Source organism: Lycium barbarum, chromosome 9, assembly GCF_019175385.1.
Source record: "Lycium barbarum isolate Lr01 chromosome 9, ASM1917538v2, whole genome shotgun sequence".
In the NCBI taxonomy this organism is placed as follows: Eukaryota; Viridiplantae; Streptophyta; class Magnoliopsida; order Solanales; family Solanaceae; genus Lycium; species Lycium barbarum.
The window spans coordinates 16,606,754-16,613,230 of NC_083345.1; positions in this window are offsets into that span (position 1 = coordinate 16,606,754).

Sequence of the window (6,477 nt, forward strand, 5' to 3'; positions counted from 1 at the left end):
GGTATTAGGCATCCTCTAAGTTCCATTAATAATGATTAACCGACCGGACTAAAATTTAATTAGGCTAAGTATAAGTATAATATTGTAGAAAAAATAACTTTACAGATGTTGTTAAAGTTATAAACATAATAATGTTATTTAAAATAAGACCTGTAAAAAATATAATAGTATGTGTAAAAGGAGAACTTAACGGCTATTTTAAAATATGACTTATAAAGGTTGTTAAAGTTTTGAAGAAAAATATAGTGATGCTATTTGAAAATACTTGTAAATATTGTTAATGCTCGAATGAAAATACAATAATGTTATTCGGAATAAGATTGGTAATAAGTATAGCGATTTGCATAAAAGAGAACTTTAAATACCATTGAAAGTAATATATATATATTTTTTAATGTAATGATTTGCATATAAGTAATAAATTTTAACAAATTTAAACTTTGACTAAAATAGTAATAATATAAACGCAAACTAAATCTAATTTTGCTTTTATAAAGATGTGAATTTCTTTACCTTTATTTAACTATGTTTGGTTTACAAATATGCTTAATTTCATAAACCTTGAAGAGATGATTTATAAAAGTCCTTGAATCCGTATTTATGTATTAATAAAGTTTTAAATATTTAAGATATGATATGATTCTCTTAACTCAGAAACATATAGTTACGCTATTTGCAAATTAGTTATTCCAAATAGGTAACATAGATATTAGAGGCTATAAATAGTTTTGACATAAAAAAAAGAAGAAAAATGGAGCTTAAAGAGTTAATTGGTCTTCCTTAAATTAGCTACTAAACTAAATTCCCTACTAAATTCCTATGATTCCTCTAAGGCTAAGAGATAAAAATGTTAGTCATGTCATACAAATAAAAATATACAACAAAAACGAAATAAAAGGGAAGAAGAGCAAATGGATCAGTCCATTTTTAGGACTGCCGCTGCAGCCTATTTTATTATTGGGCTTTGGCCCAGAAAATCCTTTTAGTTGCTGCGGACTGATGTGACAGAGGCTGACTCGAGGTAAATATTTCGTTGGGCTTCGGCCCGACATCGAATGCGGGAAGAGACAAGTCCCCGGACTCATACGCGATGTTCATGCATAAGTAACAAAGAAAAAGGATTAGTATGGGATCGATAACCAAGGCTAACACATAAGATATAGACCCAAAAATCAGCAAGTTGAATATATGTAATGTATATATTTGAGTATACTCGCTCGTACAATCAACATAACGCAGCAAAATCCTTTCAACGCATAACAATCCGAGATAAGGGTTACAAGACACGTAATGCGAACTTCTTTTAGTTACATATGTAGTGTACCTTCCCATGCATAACCGAGCATATACCAACCATGTATATCTTGTATATTTCGTATATATAATCAAGAATTTAAAACCCAGAAATTCAGCAAGATGAAACCACAGAAAGGGGTAAGCTTATACATAGCCTGCCTACATTCGGCTGAACAATCACGATGCACGTCAACTAGAAATAGGCATAAACCAGCAACAAACAGTCGATCAAAGGGAAACTGACCATGTTAACATGCTGAGCAATCTTGAATCATGTGAACAACAGAGTATCAATGTATGATTAAATAAACCAGAATTTCATAATCTCGGACAAGATATAGGGCAGGAAATTAAAATAGCAGAACAGCCCAACACGAGATAATTCAGTTCTAATTCTGTGAAAACTGAAATAAAACCAGAAACTTTGGTATTGATCCATACTTAAACAGAGGAAAGAACTGATTGCTTAACTTAACACACATGGTGGAAAATATGCTCACATTGGTAACCAAATTAACTCAACTGCAAACAAAACTCTTTTTACGGTTGAAGCATAGAAGAAGTCAAAGAACCAATTAAGAGAATGAACTAAACCTAATAGAATAAGCAACCTCTTAATAAGAACTAGAGCAAGCTAAAACATGAAAGGCTAATCTAATAACGTAATGAAGGCTAAATTACTGACTAAACAACAGACCGGAATTAGATGAGAACTAAAATCAGAAATTAGCATATATAAACCCATATGAACGCATAGGTGGGCTGAGGAATGAAAATAATGTTGACACCCAATTTTGTCCCGCCTTTCTTCCAAAATACCTATTTACGCCTCTAATATTTTTAGAAAAATTAAAATATATATATAGTCATTTTTTACTAAATTATCAACTTCTCATCAATACCGGCACTTTATTATTCTGTTGCAGTTACTATTATTATTATTATTATTATTATTATTATTATTATTATTATTTATTACTATTATTATAATTCACAATTTTATCATTTTTTTTAGTATTTTTTTACCAGCTTACGCACACGCATCGCATTTATCTTTTTTGTGTAATTAAATAATAGTATTTATTTTACTGTGGATTTTCAAAATATTATTGCACGGCTATTACAACGCCATCTTTTTTTTTATATCTGAGCATTAATGATTGCATATCTCATATTGAGCAATATTTTAACACAAGTTATTTAAACAGGTCTTTATTTAAATTTAAAAACCAAACTATTTTTTGTGCACGTAGTCCGTATTTTTGACTTACCGGACCCCAAATCAAAGTCCGATTAACTCCTAATATTTTTTGGACTAGACCATGTTTTTTATCTCAATTTTTAGACCAGTACATGTTTTAATTCACTAGTCCATCCTTTTAAAACCCGGTCCACAAATGGACCGGGTCCGATATATTTTCATCAAAATAAGGGAAACCTAAAAAGGGTTCCCCTCATTTTTTTCCTCCGCCGCTCGCTTCCTCTTTCTCTCTTCTCATTCATCATCTTCATCATCTTCATCATCTCCATCCCCCACCACCGCCGCTCCTTTTCATCACCTCCCAACCCCACCATCGCCGTCTGCTCCCCCCGCTCCTCTTCCGTTTCCCCCCGCTCCTCTCTCTCTCTTCGTCACAAGAAACCCTAAAATTCGCCCTATATATAATCGTTTTCCAAGTCAAGAAAAGGGGATCTTTTGGGGGGATTCAGGAAATTCCCTCTAGAAATTAAAGTTTGAACACCCCAAAGTCTTTTTTATTTTTTCAAAAAACATCAAATTCGCAGTTCGTTGTGATAGTTCGAATATCGGATCAAAAAATACTCAAACAATTTTTATCTATTCTGTTGATTGCCGTAAATCCGAGTCTCGCAACATCAAATTTGAAGTGTTTCGAGTGTGAATCGAAGACCCGCACCCACTTCGCTGCATCCAAAGAAGTTTCAGTTTTAATAGCATTCGTATATTCATACAAGCTCATGCGTGGATGATCATGTTAATAACGTTTCAGTTTCTGACTTGTTGGCATGCTCATAATTAAGGTCTGTTTCATTCAGTTATATGATGTCTTTGGTTTAGAAAACATGTTAAGTTGGTTCTCTGTGTATCTTAAGTACGAATGATAGCCTAAATGTTATGCGTTAGGGTAAATAACATCATGCTAATTACTGCTGTTTGTTTAAAGCCCGAGAAAGTTTATTATCATGAATGTATGTTGTTTGTTTAAACCTAAGTTTGATCTGTGTTAGAGTGTGTACCTGTGAACATATGATATGATGTCACTTTTCCTTCAATGTTGGTGATATTAGTTTGGGATTATTCCCTTGCGTTCAAGAATGAAAGCATAGATCAGTCTTTGAACCCGATAATTCCTTTTTTTTGTTGAATGATATGTTTGCAATGTTGAGCTTTAAATGTATGCCAATGTGTTTATATGGCTCATGAGAACCTCTGTATTCTTTCCATGTTGTCTGAAGTTGAATGAGGAATTTGAGTTGCTTTTGTATGCTTGGCCCCTTTATTTCATGAATATCATAGCAGTTTTTTTAAGGAGTAAATATGCTGAGTGTATTTATATATATCTTCTGTAAATGTATGTATACATGTACGTTTAAGGCTACTTAAAAAATGAGTGATGTGTTCTGCTGCCTACACTGCCTCTCCCCCTCCCTTCTTCTTCTTGTTTGGCACTGTCACGATTAAGTAAACATCAGATATGCACGATATATATACTTTATATGTACTCTAGTGTATATGAGGTTGTATATTGTGTATACCCATAGTGTATGGTACTATTCTTGATAAGATGGAATTGATATGTGTCGAACCGGGCTGGTCCTTTAATGCTACATTCTTAATCACTGTTTTGGGCTTTTCTCTACCATCATTTGCATTCTACTTGTCTTTAAGTGTATTTGGACTTTTCTTTTCCTATCTGCTTGTTCTTTCTTGATTTTCTTTATGCAATACAGCAGATACTACTATGTTATACTTGATATATACGCTAATATGTGTGATCATGTCCAAGTGCTCTCCCTTTAAATTCATGACGAATTAGTTATTAAATGAAGATACCCTCTAACCTCCATTTTCCTTTTCCTTCTCATTTTTTGCATGACCATCGCATACGAGTTCGAGGGACTTGTCTCCTTTTCCGCACTCGGTGTTGGGTCAAGGCCCAACATTATCTCCTCTCGGGTCAATCTACACCTACAGCGGATAAAATATTCTGGGCTAAGCCCAACAGCAGCCACGGATCCGCAGCAGCACATAAAAGAAATCTGCTGGGCCGAAGCCCAACAGTAAACAGTTTCCAGCAGTGGCCCAAATAGGCCGGACCCATTTAACAGCAGCCCTTCTTAAAATATGGGCTGAGCCCATTTTAAATTATCTCTCCTTTATTTATTTTGTGCATTTAATTTGTATACTAACCGTTTGTTTGTTTTTATTTAGTTTATATAAACCTTAATGAGTTAATAGATTTAGTTTAGTAATGGGTAGTTAGTTTAGAGAAGACTAATAATTAATCCCATAAGTTTCATTTTCTTCTTTTCACATTAAAGTTATTTATAGAATCTATAATATTTACTTCTAGAATAATTGATAGTATAAATTAATATTTTTTTTTAAAGGAATCATATTTTATTTCTTGTTATCTTAATTTCAAAACACCACTAATACGCAAAATATAAATTCAAGCATATTTCATAAATAACCCTTTTAAGTTTGAATCAATCACGCATATTTTCAGCTAAGCGTAGTTATTCATCGTTAATAAGAAATGGTAAAGAAAACTCACTTTCTTTTAATCCTATTTATAAGCTTAGATTTTTCTACATCGCTATAATCAAATAATACGATTTATTCAAAGTTTCAAGCTGTCAAATCTCTTCTCAACAGCTATTATTTATGGGCAAATTATCATATTTTATATAAATCTTATATTAAACAGCATTTTATTTTAAAGTTTAGCCACATTTATAAGTCTTCTTTAAATGACATTTTTTATCTTAACAATGCTTATAAGTTTATTTCATGCAAATATTTTATCACAGTTCCTATAAATCTTATTAAAATATTATCTTTTATTTAAGGCTTCATCAATATTTTCAAGTCCCATTTAAATTTTTAGAATCTTCACTTACACACGTTATTATGTTTTTCTACGAGTATTATTTTAAACAACACTATTATACTTTCGTCTAAAACCTTAACCACATTCATAAATCCTATTTTCAAAAAAATGGCATTCAAAGTCTCTGTTATACAAATTATTATATTTTCTATAAATCTTATTTTAACTAACATTATTTTCTTTCAAAACTTTAGCAATATCTAAAAATCATTTTCTAAATTTTAAGCATTTTATTTACTCTCAATTAATTAACCTAAGTTTGGTCGGATAACCGTAAGTTAACGGATTCTAAAGGATGCCTAACCCCTTCCCTTTAGGATAATATAGAGCCCTTACCTAGAATCACACTGGTTAAGCAGACTATTAATTGAGGTTTAGTTTTAACTTTCCCTTAGTTAATATTTAGGTGTCCTAATTCACCGTTAAATTAATTAGGTGGCGACTCCTTAAAACAAAAATAAACAGGAATCACCAATACGTCGTGCTCCCTAATTTTGACTCCGGGTTAAAATGGGGTGCGACAAATAAGAAACCAAATAAGGTCTGACTATTATCAGATATTTGGACATAGTCTATAAAAACCTACTCCCCAAATATAATTCAAGCTGCAGAGACTCCATCACCATTTACGATATCATTTAGACTGGTTTTATAGGATTTCAAAACATATAAATCTAGGAGTTTGTATCATGCCCTTATACCATAGTTAGCTTATTAGGGTGTTCACGTGAGAACATCCCATATGATCATCAAATAGAGATCTTAAACCATATTTTCAAGTGAAACACCGAATATGCTAAATAAGCAGCAACCATTATCAAATGTAGCTTCCTATTTTACGACCTCGGACATAATTTCCTACTTTGCGACATTGGACATACAGACTCCAATCACAGCACTAAACTTGAAACTAACAGCATCTTAAACACGCAAACGGGGAATCCCAACACACATCAAAGAATTAAAGCGAATCAAATACAGAGGGAAGGGATTGCACTGACCTTTGTCGTGTGCAGTGAACGGGGGTCGATATCGTCGAATCTACTCT